The 14362-nt window shown below is 35.9% G+C and overlaps 1 long non-coding RNA gene across 1 annotated transcript; it reads right to left on the bottom strand.

Moving 5' to 3' along the window:
- Positions 1 to 310: 310 nt before the first annotated feature.
- On the bottom strand, positions 311 to 13981 carry LOC116583561. The gene is made up of 3 exons (XR_004282782.1): positions 13949 to 13981; positions 12934 to 12939; positions 311 to 389 (listed from the first exon to the last, which is right to left on the bottom strand). It is a non-coding gene; the product is annotated as an uncharacterized LOC116583561 (long non-coding RNA).
- Between the last annotated feature and the right edge of the window lie 381 nt (positions 13982 to 14362).

Genomic DNA, 14362 nt, shown 5'->3' with positions numbered 1-14362 from the left:
GATTTATTAGACATTTTAACAGTGTTTATTCTTCTGATCCATGAGCATAGAAAGCTTTTCCATCTTTTTGGGTCTTCTTCAATTTCTTTCATGAATGTTCTGTAGTTCCTCAAGCACAGATTCTTTACCTCTTTGGTTACATTTATTCCCAGGTATCTTATCATTCTTGGTGCTATAGTAAATCAAGTTAATTCTCTAATTTCTCTTTCTATATTTTCATTGTTAGTGTATAAGAAACCAACTGATTTCTGTACATTGATTTTGAATCCTGCCACACTGCTGAATTGCTGTATGAGTTCTAGTAGTTTGGGGGGTGGAGTCTTTTGGGTTTTCCATATAAAGAATCATGTCATCTGCAAAGAGAGGGAGTTTGACATCTTCATTCCCAACTTGAATACCTTGTAATTCTTTTTGTTGTCTGATTGCGGTTGCTAGGATTTCTAGTATTAAGTTGAACAAGAGTGGCCAGAGTGGCATCCTTGTCCTGTTCCTGATCTCAGTGGGAAGGCTGTCAGCTTTTCCCCATTGAGAATGATATTCACTGTGGGTTTTTCATAGATAGATTTTATGAAATTGAAGAATGTTATCTCTATACTTCGAAGCATTTTAATCAGGAAAGGATGCTGTATCAAATGCTTTTTCTGCATCAATTGAGAGAACCGTGTGTTCTCTCTTCTCTTATTGATTTGTTCTATCACATGGATTGATTTGCAAATGTTGAACCATACTTGCATCCCAGGGATAAATTCCACCTGTTCATGGCGTATAATCTTTTTAATGTACTGTTGGTTCCTATTAGCTTGGATCTTGCTGAGAATCCTGGCATCCATATTCATCAGAGATATAAGTATGAAATACTCCTTTTTGACAGAGTCTTTTCCTGATTTGGGGACCAGGGTAATGCTGGTTTCTCTGGAGGCGCCTGGGTGGCTCAGTGGATTAAGCTTCTGCCTTTGGCTCAGGTCATGATCTCAGGGTCCTGGGATCAAGTTCTGCATCAGGCTCTCTGCTCAGTGGGGAGCCAGCTTCCCTTCCTTTCTCTCTGCCTGCCTCTCTGCCTACTGTGATCTCTGTCTTTGAAATAAATAAATAAAATATTTTTTAAAAAAGGAGTCTGGAAGTTTTCCTTCTGTTTCTATTTTTGACACAGTTTCAGAATAGCTATTATTTCTTCTTTGAATGTTTGGTAGAATTCCCCAGGGAATCCACCAGGTTCTGGGCTCTTGTATTTTGGGCAGTTTTTGATCACTCCTTCAATCTAATTACTAGATATTGGTCTATTCAGGATGTCAGTTCCTTCTTGATTCAGCTTGGAAATTTATAGGTTTCCAGGAATGCATCCATTTCTTCTAGGTTGCTTAACTTATTGGCACATAACTGTTGATAATAATTTCCATCAGGAAGATTCAAATCAAAACCACATTGAGATACGACCTTACATCAGTTAGAATGGCCAAAGTTAACAAGACAGGAAATAACAAGTGTTGGATAGGATGTGGAGAAAGGGGAACACTCTTACACCATTGGTGGGAATGCAACTTGGTGCAGCCACTTTGGAAAACAGTGTGGAGATTCTTTAAGAAATTAAAAATAGAGCTGCCCTATGACCCTACAATTGCACTACTGGATATTTACCACAAAGATGCAGATGTAGTGAAATGAAGGGTTATCTGTACCCCAATGTTCATAACAGCAATGGCCATAGTCACCAAACTGTTGAAAAAAAAATGATACCCTTCAATGGATGAATGGATAAAGATTATATGGTCTACATATACAATGGGTTATTATGCCTCCATCAGAAAGGTTGAATGACCAACTTTTATATCAACATGGACAGGAATGGAAGAGATTATGTTGAGTGAAAAAAGTCAAGCAGGGAGTCAATTATCATGATTTCACTTACTTGTGGAGCATAAGGAATAACACGGAGGACATGGGAAGATGGAGAGAAGAAGTGAGTTGGGGGAAACTGGAGCGGGAGATGAACCATGAGAGACTGAGGACTCTGAGATACAAACTGAGGGTTTTAGAGGGAAGAGGGATGAGAGGTTGAGATAGCCTGGTGGTGGGTATTAAGGAGGGCACATACTGCATGGAGCACTGGGTGTGGTGCATAAACAATGAATTCTGGAATGCTGAAAATAAAATAAAGTTAAAAAAATAATTTATAGCATGCTTATGTTGAAGGATAATTTTTTAAAAGAGACAATATTATGGATTTTGTTCAAATATAAAATAAATATGTCTGTTTTTATGCCAGTACCATGCTGTCTTGGTGATCACAGCTTTGTAATAAAGCTTGAAATCAGGTAACGTGATGCCCCCAGCTTTATTTTTGTTTTTCAACATTTCCTTAGCGATTCGGGGTCTCTTCTGATTCCATACAAATTTTTGGATTATTTGCTCCAGCTCTTTGAAGAATACCGGTGGAATTTTGATCGGAATGGCATTAAAAGTATAGATTGCTCTAGGCAATATAGACATTTTAACAATGTTTATTCTTCTGATCCAAGAGCATGGAATGGTCTTCCATCTTTTTGTGTCTTCTTCAATTTCTTTCATGAGTGTTCTGTAGTTATTTGAGTACAGATCCTTTACCTCTTTGGTTAGGTTTATTCCCAGGTATCTTATGGTTCTTGGTGCTATAGTAAATGGAATTGATTCTCTAATTTCCCTTTCTGTATTTTTATTGTTAGTGTATAATAAAGCCACTGATTTCTGCACATTGACTTTGTATCCTGCCATGTTTCTGAATTGCTGTATGAGTTCTAGTAGTTTGGGGGTGGAGTCTTTTGGGTCTTCCATATAAAGAATCATGTCATCTGCGAAGAGAGAGAGTTTGAGTTCTTCATTACCAATTTGGATACCTTTTATTTCTCTTTGTTGTCTGATTGCTGTTGCTAGGACTTCTAATACTATGTTGAACAAGAGTGGTGTAAGTGGGCATCTTTGTCTTGTTCTGATCTCTACGGGAAGGCTTCAAGCTTTTTCCCATTGAGGATGACATTTGCTGTGGGTCTTTCATAGATAGATTTGATGAGGTTCAGGAATGTTTCCTCTATCCCTATACTTTGAAGCGTTTTAATCAGGTGTCAGGTATTTCATTTAATTAATAATAAGAAACCAGTAATATGTAAAACAGAAAGTAGAGGCAATCAGGAACTATGAAATGTATTTGCTAATAGCTACAAATAGGTTCTTCTTTTGAATGAGGGCGATGGTGGTGAAATTGATTGTACTTCTGTGAGATGAAATTAATTTGCATCTCTCTGAATAAGAATCCTTTACGTTCCATTATTTTTTAATAATTTGCCAAGTTGTATAACTGCTTAATTAGAGATAAAGAAGGGGCAAACTTCTAGATAACCTAGAGGCATACACTAGACAATGCTTAGTGGTTCCTTTGAAAGGATACTCATTAATCTTCCCTTCCCCATTTCAAAGTCTTTCACAATTTTCCGATCATTTCCCCACCTGATAATCATGATAATATTAAAGATTATTCACACACACACACACACACACACACGGTCTCATTTAGTTTAGTCTAATTTTTTAAAAAGATTTTATTTATTTATTTGACAGACAGAGATCACAAGTAGGCAGAAAGGCAGGTAGAGAGAGAGAGGAGGAAGCAGGCTCCCCACTGAGCAGAGAGCCTGATGTGGGGCTCGATCCCAGGACCTTGGGATCATGACCTGAGCTGAAGACAGAGGCTTCAACCCACTGAGCCACCCAGGCACCCCTAGTCTAATTTTTTTACATAGGTGCAACAGAGTGTTAATAGATATCTCCTTGAACTGGCTTTACAAATCCAGAGCCATACTTCATATATCCAAAAAAATAGAACCTTACAACAAGACAATATTACAAATAATTACAGTAACATTTCCCACATGAATTTGCTCAGTTATATGTATACTTGTTCCACTGGAACCTTAGATTAAGTAAATGCTTTCATAAAACTTTCTGTTTCATGGGGAAAATCCTGAAAATCAGTCCACTTATAGTTTTCTAAATAATATTAGTTCAGAAACCCATATCACACAGTCAATTATTTGAAGTGCCAGTGGTTTAAAATAACTGTTAGTCTTTTTCCATGAGGCTCTGAGACTCTTTTGTTGAAGGCCCATGGCATTGGTCTTCAGCTTTTTCCCCTTAACTAATCAAAGGTGTAATAAAGCCAAGATATAACCCAGAAAATTGTTTTAATATGAGACCCATGTCCAGCACATTTAAAGTATTAAAAATTCAACTTCCTTAATTTTTTTCAGAATTTTTGAAATATTTGATTTATAGTTACTGACCATTTATCTCTATAAGTTAATCAGAATAGATATCCTTTAAGAGACCTCATAATTAATTTAATAATATGCTCCAGAGATAGAAAAACATTTTGCACACTCTCAATAAAGAGTGAAACCCTTTTAACTTAAGTTAAACTCTTATACCTTTCAACTAAAAAATTAGAAATCTGAAATTAATCACACATTTTCTATTAGAATCACAAAGCTAAACTGTTACATTCTCCAACGTGTCAATTCTTTTAAACATTACAAGAACTTTAAGTTATAAGAAGTATTCATAAGCAAGAGTATTAATACTATGAATTGATTTACTTCTTCATTTCTTTACTCTAAAACTATCCTGGGGATTAAGAAGATACTGCTCACTGAAGGAACAATTTTGTCACCTCAAACAAGCTGAAGTTATATCAACAATTTACTTCCATGCTATTGTGACTATTTCAAGCCAGGCACTGAGGCTGGAACATGTGATCTGCTTCTGTCGATATGTGAGTATTTCTTCTCTAACAGATGATGTTATAATTTCTGTGAATATAGGGTCCTTTGAGTCTGTATGCCTTGACTGGTTCTGGTTTTACAGTCTGCTTTTTTGTTTTGTTTTTAGGATAAAATGACAACCTTGCAGGATTCTTTTTTTTGATTTGACAAGGGAAAATTCTGTACACTACCAAGGGTGCAATAAACTGGATGAGATCTTGATGAGATTCTGCATTTCTTGAACTATCCTATAATATTTTAATGTATTTAAGTTACTTTATAGGACACTTTACTGACATTCTCTTGGAGCTTCATTACCCCTCATACATTTTACTAAGATAACTCTCAAGTCATCCAGTGATATTTCAAACTTGCATACCTTGGTCATTTTTGATCTTAGCAAAACAAAATGAAATACCAAACCCAACCTAACCAACACATACAACAACAACAACAACAACAACAACAATAAAAATAGTAACAGAAACTGATGACAAGCATATATTGTTAAATTAACATGTCTTTTGAGGGCCTCATCTCTTTCTCTAATCTTTCTCTAATCAGAACACTTGTTAAACTAGATATGAGGAGGATAAAATTTTCAGAGTATTATTACACAGAGAAGAAATATAGTCCTTCCATATATTACTAAAATTACCGAGAGATTCTGCTGAATATGACATCTATTCCAAACATGATAGAGCTACTATATGAGAAAATGCTGAGTAAAAGATGTTAAGTATACTTGGATCTGTACCTTTATCTGATATTCTTATTTTCTGCTCTCTCTATTCAATCAGAAAGCACCCTCTGCTCTATATAGGCACATTTTCTTCATGTTCCTCAAACATATTGAGTTTACTCTAGCTCCATTCCCACCTCCACCCATGCTCTTAGGATACTCTTCTTACCCAGAATGTCTTAAAAAGTTCCACAGCTTTTATAAGCTACATCATCTTTTCAGGATCAGCTTGATCTGTCTCCTTCCCATCTGATGCTTTTGGGATTATTTTAGTCCTCAGTGATTTCTCTTTCTCTGACATTTTATGGCACAGATCATCTGCTTTGACCAAGTTAGCATTAGTATTAGAGTGTTTATTTCCATTTGCCTGAATCAAATTTCTTTAGGCAAAGAACCTGGCATATCATTAGGACTGATTACCAATAGGGCTTAGCACAGCACTGAGGACATAAAAGGACCTTAAAGGAGATCAGTTAGAGTCAAGCTTCCCTAGGTCTGTGGCTTTTATCATTTTATTTTGAACACCTTAACACTCATTAAGTGTTAACTGAATGAAACAAATGATTGTCAGTAAATCCTTTCTAATCCAAAGATTTTTTTGTGCAGTGTCTAAGTAAAAACAAAGTGATGTTGAAATAGTTTGCTTTTCATATTGTGGATGAATAGAACTAGAAGACAATTTTCTTAGTAAGTTGTGATAACTAGAAATTAATGTTACTGTGAACTGTTGAATAAATATAAAATTCCTGTGGATTTGTCAGTTGATATCTTTAATATATCCTTAGCCTATAGAAATATACCTGGCTTGACATGGCAACAAAATATTTTAACTTTTCAACCTACATCCAATAGTTTTATTCTGGTCACAATCCGATGCACTTGATTTCTTTAAATTTGAAATATTGTCCTCAATAAAGCTAAACTTGAACCAGATTGTGATCTCTCTACCTCCTAGGTCACCATTCCCTAGAGATTCATCTTGTGATTTATAATTTCATATATATATAATTCCCCTTTTGACTGTTTCCTTCCATTGTAATTAATAGATGAAACACAATTAACCTTTTGAGCAAGTCTTTCAAAGGATAACACAGAAGGATTTTTCACAGATATTGAATATACAAGCTCTATAGATACAGACAATCATAGGTTCATAGTATATGGTTGACTAACAAGTACAATTCAAGTGTGAATCATAGGAATAATTTGTGAATAAATCTCAAGGCACCTACTGAAAAAATCACCAGTAACATCAGGGTACTAATATACACTGCGTAAAATATAGTAATACATATCTGTAACAGTAATCTATTGCTGCGTAGCAAATTACTTAGTAGTTTGTTTGTTTGTTTAGATTTATTTATTTATTTTAGAGAGATTGTGCATTAGTGGGGTTAGGGGCAGCGAGAGAGAATCTTCAAGCAGACTTCCCACTGAGCACAGAAGTCAAATTGTCATTCCCACAACCCTGAGCCAAAACCAAGAGTCAGACTCCTAACCAACTGAAACACCCAGGTGTCTCCAAACTTAGTAGTTTAAAACAATACCCATGTATTACCTCAAATTTTCCTGGGTCAGGAGTGTGGGTGTGTCTTAGCTGAGTCTTTTCCTTAGGCTTTCCGAACATTAGATGTCAGCATGGCTGCATTGTGTAGGGACATAGTGTGGTTTACTTTGTTATGTTGATTATTTTAATTTAAAGTTACTTAAGAGAAAGTCAGTGCAAGGAGAATACTCTGAGACCCCATAGTCTCCAGTAAACAGGAAATAAATCTCTCAAGTGGAAGTTACCCTCCCTAAACTAGGATGTAGCTAGACATCTTTAATGTCAGAGATCTAGAATTCAGGACCAAAGAAGCCTATATAAACCAATCTTTTTACTCTCATTAATTTACTATGCCAGCCAAGCTCTGTTTAGAATTCCTCATTAACTGAAGCTCCCAAGCATATATTTTCTTTGTCCTATCAATTCCTCACAGATTTATGCCTCTTTATCCAAAATGTATAGAAGCTACCTGCCATTTCTTTGGGTCTAAATTTCATTATTGGGCTTACAAGTCCTGGTTCTTCCACTGACTAACTGATAAATATAGATAAGTCAGTTAACCCTGTCAGGAGGAACTATATTTTTTTCTGCATTTTTTTCACGTGCTGATATTCCAAAATTCTTGATTCTATCTTTAAGTTTCTTTGTAGGCAGAAGAGACACGGTATCAGAAACATGGTCACAATTCAATAGGTGTAAGTTAACTGAGGTTAAAAATTCACCCTACATTACTGAATGTAGTCTACAGCTTATTCACCCTTTCCATATAACCTTCATGAACAAATTGGGAGAAAAAAGAACTTAATATCCAATGTAAAGCTTATCTGGTTCAATAATTTAAAACTATTTGGGCAGTGTTTAATACCTTTTGCAAAACATATGGAGCCTTTCATATACTTTTTCCTCTTCTCTGCCTTCTTCCTAAGATCATGTCAGCCTTCACAAAGATAGGGAAGATGATGATGATGCAAAGAAGGATGGGTGGGATGAAAACATCCTTATTAAGGTAGAGAAGTTCTAGCATCTTTAAGTGTCATCCTTTGCCTCCTTTTGTCTTCAGGTAATATGCCCGAATACTTGGGTGTAGTATGTTCTGCTAGCATTCAAGTCTGAACCATGGCTAGTATAATTTGTATTTCTTGTTTGGCTTGCTCAGGACCCCACAGCACTCCTTTATTTAATTAGTCTGTCTTAGGCTCCTGCAGGTCCCCTTTCCTAGACCTTCTTCTCACATTATCTAGTATTGCCTCCTCTGTGGTTGAAGCTTGGAAAAGGAAAATGGAGGCTTATGTCTGCCTATCTTACTTTCCTTGTTCCCATGATTCTTTGGGCCAGAAGAGTAAACTGTTTTTCTTTTGTGTCTGTAAACTTCCTCCCACCATCTCAGAGTTATTCTGGTTGTCTTAAACTGAAGGGCTATTTTTACACTCTTGGAAGATGCTATAAGCAAAGCAAAGCCTTCTCTGATTTGCTTTTCATATACTAAAAGGGAGATAGAAGATTTTCAAAATCCAAGCCAACAGTCTTGCTTTAAACCTAAGATTCTGATTTACAATCATATTTTTGAATGTTAGTTATTGAATATTAACTCAGTCTTTGGCTTTACATTCTTTTCACTATAAACTCTAATCTACCCTAGGTAATCAGACAGCTAGAGTAAATGTGTGCTCTGAAGATATTTTTAAATACTATTATTGCATCACTTTGGGTAGCTATTAAAGCACTGTTATTATTATCTTGTTCACTTGTGTATTCCCAGTGCCTGGGAAGATATTAGACACATAGTATGATCTATTAATTAATAAATTTAAGATTAATGAATAGATAATTTTATGTGTGAATGGATGGGGTAGAGAAACTCTTCATCTATCACATAATTCATACATTTCACTATCATATAATCTGAACACCTTTTCCTTTCCAAGGTCCTATTTGCTCAGATTTTGGAGAAGTCTGTATTATTTCTTTCTGCTTTCATTTGCTTATTTTTTCCCTCTGGAACTTTTATGTCTATTTTGGTTAAGCTACACACCAACTTATCCTCAAAGTACATTTCAGCTGTTGCTGAATCATTTTTTTCTGTCAAACGATGTCTTATTTCTCACTAAAAAAATTGGAATTTAGTTTGATATGTTATTCTCTAAGAATTACCTGCGTATTTGTAGGGAAGCTAGAGAGTCATGGTTTGCCTGTTTAAGCCTATGATTTACATTTTGTAGTGTTTTGAGGTAGAATGAAGTAAATAAATGATACACATCAATTAAAGTAATAATAGCTAATATGTATTAAGTGCCTATTTTGTATTGGATACTATGGTAAGCTCATTTTATGTGACCATATTTATGTTTCACAAGAACCCAGTGACAAATATTAGTGTTGTTTTAAAGTACACTGAGGAAATTGAGCCTCAGTGTAAATAACAATAACCAGCCCAAGATACAAAGTTTAAAAGTGTCAAAACTGTAATGAAAGGATGTCTGTGAGATTCCAGAGTCTATAGTATTTACATTCTGAGATACTGCCCTGGATCCAAAACTATCCTATTTTTCTAAAAAATAGCTTGAAAATAATTCAAAGATAATTAAAAAAAAATGAAATGAAGTGCTAAACATCAAGAATTTTCAAATAACATGGGTTTATTCAATTTAAACAAAGAATATGTAAGAGTAGGTGGGTTAGTATTTTGAACAAAATTCTCAGTAGTAAAAAAAGAAACCATTTTGAGGGGAGCAATTGGAGGCCTCTAAACTATTTATGAAAAAGAAAGAGGAAGTTATTTCAGCTTATACTAAAAGAGCCAAGTATAGTTAAAAATATTTAATGACTTAGGTATATAGACAACAAAGCCACCCAGAGCAGTCGAATTGAAAAGCAAAATTGATTTCCAGAAATTGTAAGTGGAAGCTGGAATTGGAAGTTCAGAAAACACTTATTTGTGTTCTTAAGTTACCATACTTGCAACTACAAGGATCAAAGTGACATGGGAAGGGTGGACATTTTGGAATTTGGGAAGTTATTTGCTAAAACAAGAATATTCTTAAAATATGTTACTCAGACCTGTACCCCTGGGGATAAAAATATATGTTTATAAAAAATAAAAAATTAATTAAAAAAATATGTTACTCAGACTTTGATAAGCTTGGAATTATGTAACCACTTAATAAGGTTATCTTACAAAGGTACATATTTTCCAAGATGTCAGCATTCCCCCCCTTCAGAATATCCCATGTAAAAAAGTAATCAAAAAAGTAATAAAAAGCAAAACCAAGACCAAGAGAATAATATCACACACACACACACACACACACACACACACACACACACACACACACTCCCCCCTCATCTACTCAATATCCATAATAGGAGATTTCTAAATTTTTGTGTATTGAAGTTTAATATTTGACAATTTTTGAAAATCAACCTTTGTCCAAATTCCATTATGTAATAAAGATAAATTTCTAGAACATATTATATTGGGCATTGACTTAGTCTAGCTACATAGCAAATACTAGCAGACTGAATAGCACTGTAGTTGGCCAAAATTTATCTTCCTCTCTCAATTATATTTCTTCCCCAAATCAAGCTTCTGATTAAGCCTTCCTATATTGGGATGCAATATTTTCATGTTTTTATCTTGAAGAAGTCTTGCCCCTAAAATTGACACTAAGATTTTCTCAGCTTTTAATAATTTTAATAAAGATCAAAGACTTAAGCTCTAATAATAAAGATATATGTATGGTGTGTGTGTGTGTGTGTGTGTGTGTGTGTTAGGCAGGGCAGGAAAAAGAAGACAGATGAGTTAAAATGGACAGAGGTAAAGACAGATATACCATGAAGCTAACTGAGAATAGAATAGGAAATATAATTACTTAGTTTTAGTGCATAATATTTATGTGGTGTGTAGTCATTTATGTATCATTGATTACTAGCTATCATAATGTAGGAATGGGTTCTAAGAATATCCCTCCCACCTGCTGTGTCAGTTAGTCCATTTTTATGATCTAGAGGTATGGGACCAAAAGTTTTTTTTTTTTTAACTTATTTACTGGACAGACAGAGATCACAAGGAAGTGGTGAGGCAGGCAGAGAGAAAGGAAGAAGCAGTCTCCCTGCTGAGCAGAGAGTGCAATGTGGGGCTCAATCCCATGACTCTGGGATCATGACCTGAACCAAAGGCAGAGGCTTTAACCCACTAAGCCACCCAGGCACCCCAGGGACCAAAAGTTTTATTGTTATATGAATGTGTCCTGTGGGGACAGGAACAGAAATGCATAGTTAGAAGATGAGAAACAAGGATTCAACAGTATGGTGCCAGAAGCAAGTCTGTGGGAAAATTCTTACGTCCATCACTCCATCTCAGAGGATGATGTGTCTAAGTACCTCCAGGGTAAATCTCTACATCAACACTGGATTCCATCCCTTCAAGCCTCTTCCAGAAACATGGTCTATTATTTATACCAATGTGTGCATTTATGGTGTCTGACTATTCAGATAATAAAAAATAAATATCTTCTCATTTTAAATTAGACCACTTTGGGGGAGGATCTACCATATTACTAAACCACATTACCAGTATAAAGTATGAGAGCATTTACTTATTCATTCAATAAATATTTAATAAGTATGTATGCATCAGTTTTCTGTGCATCAGTTTGCTGTGTAACAAACTACTCTAAAACTTACAGCTCAAAACAAAAAGTTATTTATACTAACCATAAATCTAATTTGGTAGGGCTCAGTGGGAACAGTTCATCTTTATTTCACATATTAGCTGGGAGCTAACTCAATGGGAGCTGGAGAATTCACTTTCAAAATGGCTAATTCTTTTTTTTTTTTAGTTTTTTTTTTTTTTTTTTTTTTCACCAACGAACTTCTGGTTGGAATCATTTTCTTTTTTTTTTTTTATTTCCAGCATAACAGTATTCATTATTTTTGCACCACACCCCGTGCTCCATGCAATCCGTGGCCTCTATAATACCCACCACCTGGTACCCCAACCTCCCACCCCCCGTCCCTTCAAAACCCTCAGATTGTTTTTCAGAGTCCATAGTCTCTCATGGTTCACCTCCCCTTCCAATTTCCCCCAACTCCCTTCTCCACTCTAAGTCCCCATGTCCTCCATGCTATTTGTTATGCTCCACAAATAAGTGAAACCATATGATAATTGACTCTCTCTGCTTGACTTATTTCACTCAGCATAATCTCTTCCAGTCCCGTCCATGTTGCTACAAAAGTTGGGTATTCATCCTTTCTGATAAGAATTAGCCATTTTGTAAATCAATGAAATACAAAATGGCTAATTCTTATGATTAACAAATTGGTGCAGGCCCTTGCATGGGAGCACAACCAAGGCTCTGAGCCAGGGACTTTGATACCTTTTTACTTAGACTGCTCCATGGACTGCTTGGGTTTTCACACAGTACAGTAGGTAAATTTCAAAAACAACATCCTGAGAAAACAAGGCAGAAGTGAATGACATTTTTATGACCTAGCTTTAGAAGTCACAGGGGCAAGGACTACATTGGGCAAGGTAGTCATTAAAGTTCACTCAGGTTCAGAGGGAGGGGAGATAGACACTTGTAGTTGATGGAATGAGTGCTAACATCAACTTTTAAGAAGAACATATGGGATGTTGTATTAATTTCCTAGGGTTTCTGTAACAAGTACCACATATTGAATGCCTTGAAACAACAGAATTTTATTATATCATGGTGTTGGAGGCTGGAACTACAAAATCAAGGTGTTGACCAGGTCATGCCCTCTCAAAAACTTTAGGGAAGAAACTATTTCATGCCTCTCTTTGATCTTATGGAGTTGTTGGCAATCCTTGGTGTTCCTTGGCCTTGTGGTTGCATAACTCCAACCTCTGCCTCTGTCACCACATGGCAAGCATTCTCTCCCTGTTCGTCTCTCTCCTTTTCTCATAAGAACAACTGTCTTCATGGCTTCGAAGCTGTTTGTTCCAGGCATCCTCCTGATCCTTTTTGTTTGTTGCCTAGGTCACTAATTCTATCTTCTGCCTCAGTTACCCTAGCTGTTAGAGAATTTAGATTAGATTGGAACTCATTGAGAGCATTGTTAACATCTTCCATCGTGGCTTTCACTTCAGTCCTAATCAATTCCATTTTGTCATTAAAGGCTTTCTCCAACCTAGCCATTGCCTGGATAATTGTTAGCCTGAATTCCCTTTCTGACATACTGTTTATGTCCATATCCAATAGCTCTGATGGAGAGGGCACAGTCTCTGAATTTTTCCTCTGTTGGGCACTCCTCCTCCTAGTCATTTTTGTGAGAGATGGCTGAAGGGATATGTAGCTGAATGTATCTACCATGGTGCAGGCAAGGTGCACTCTAGAATGCTTCTGAGCAATTGAGAGTCCCTACCAAAAATAAAAAAAACCAAAAACCACAAACCAAACCAAACCAAACCAAACCAAAACAAACAAACAACAACAACAACAACAACAACAACAACAAACAAAAAAAGGAAAAAAGAGAGAGAGAGGAAAAAAGAAAAAAGAAAAGAGAAGACCCAGACTGAATGGGCCCCAAAGGTAAGATTTATAAAGTATACAAAAGAAAACAGACAGATAAAAAAAAAAAAAAAAAGGACTGGCAAAAGTAAATGACAAGGAAAAAAAAAAAAAAGAACCCAGCCAAAATGAACCCCAAGTATAAGATTTATATACTACCAGAACAAAAAATTAAAAAAAAAATACACAGAAATAGTGAGAGAAGAAAAAGCTAGAAGGGGGTTATAGATTCTCAGTGTGGGTGAGGAAGGTCATTTTGATTCTTTCTGGGTGTATCTTGATATCTTTGTTAAAGGACTCAACTTTCCTGAGAATCAGGGCTCAACCAATACAAAAAGACTGAGATTATTCCCTGCATTTTCTTAGATCACAATGCTTGGAAACTGGAACTCAATCTCAAGGAAAAGTTCAGAAGGAATTCAAACACCAGGAAGCTAAAGACCACCTTGCTTAAGAATGCTTGGGTCAACCAGGAAATCAAAGAAGAACTTAAGCAATTCATGGAAACCAAGGAGATTGAGGACACTTTGGTCCAAAACCTATGGGGTACAGCAAAGACTGTCCTAGGGGGAAATACATAGCCATCCAAGCCTCCCTTAAAAAAATTGAAAAATCCAGAATACACCAGCTGTCTTTACACCTTAAAGAACTGGAGAATCAACAACAAGATAATCCAACTCCACACAGGAGAAGGGAATGGTCGAGTTTCATTCTTCTACATATAGCTGCCCAGTTTTCCCAGCACCATTTATTG

Source organism: Mustela erminea, chromosome 2 (assembly GCF_009829155.1).
Source record: "Mustela erminea isolate mMusErm1 chromosome 2, mMusErm1.Pri, whole genome shotgun sequence".
NCBI lineage: Eukaryota > Metazoa > Chordata > Mammalia > Carnivora > Mustelidae > Mustela > Mustela erminea.
The sequence above is the reverse complement of the archived record's forward strand: the minus strand, read 5'-3'. Positions and strand labels throughout refer to the sequence as shown.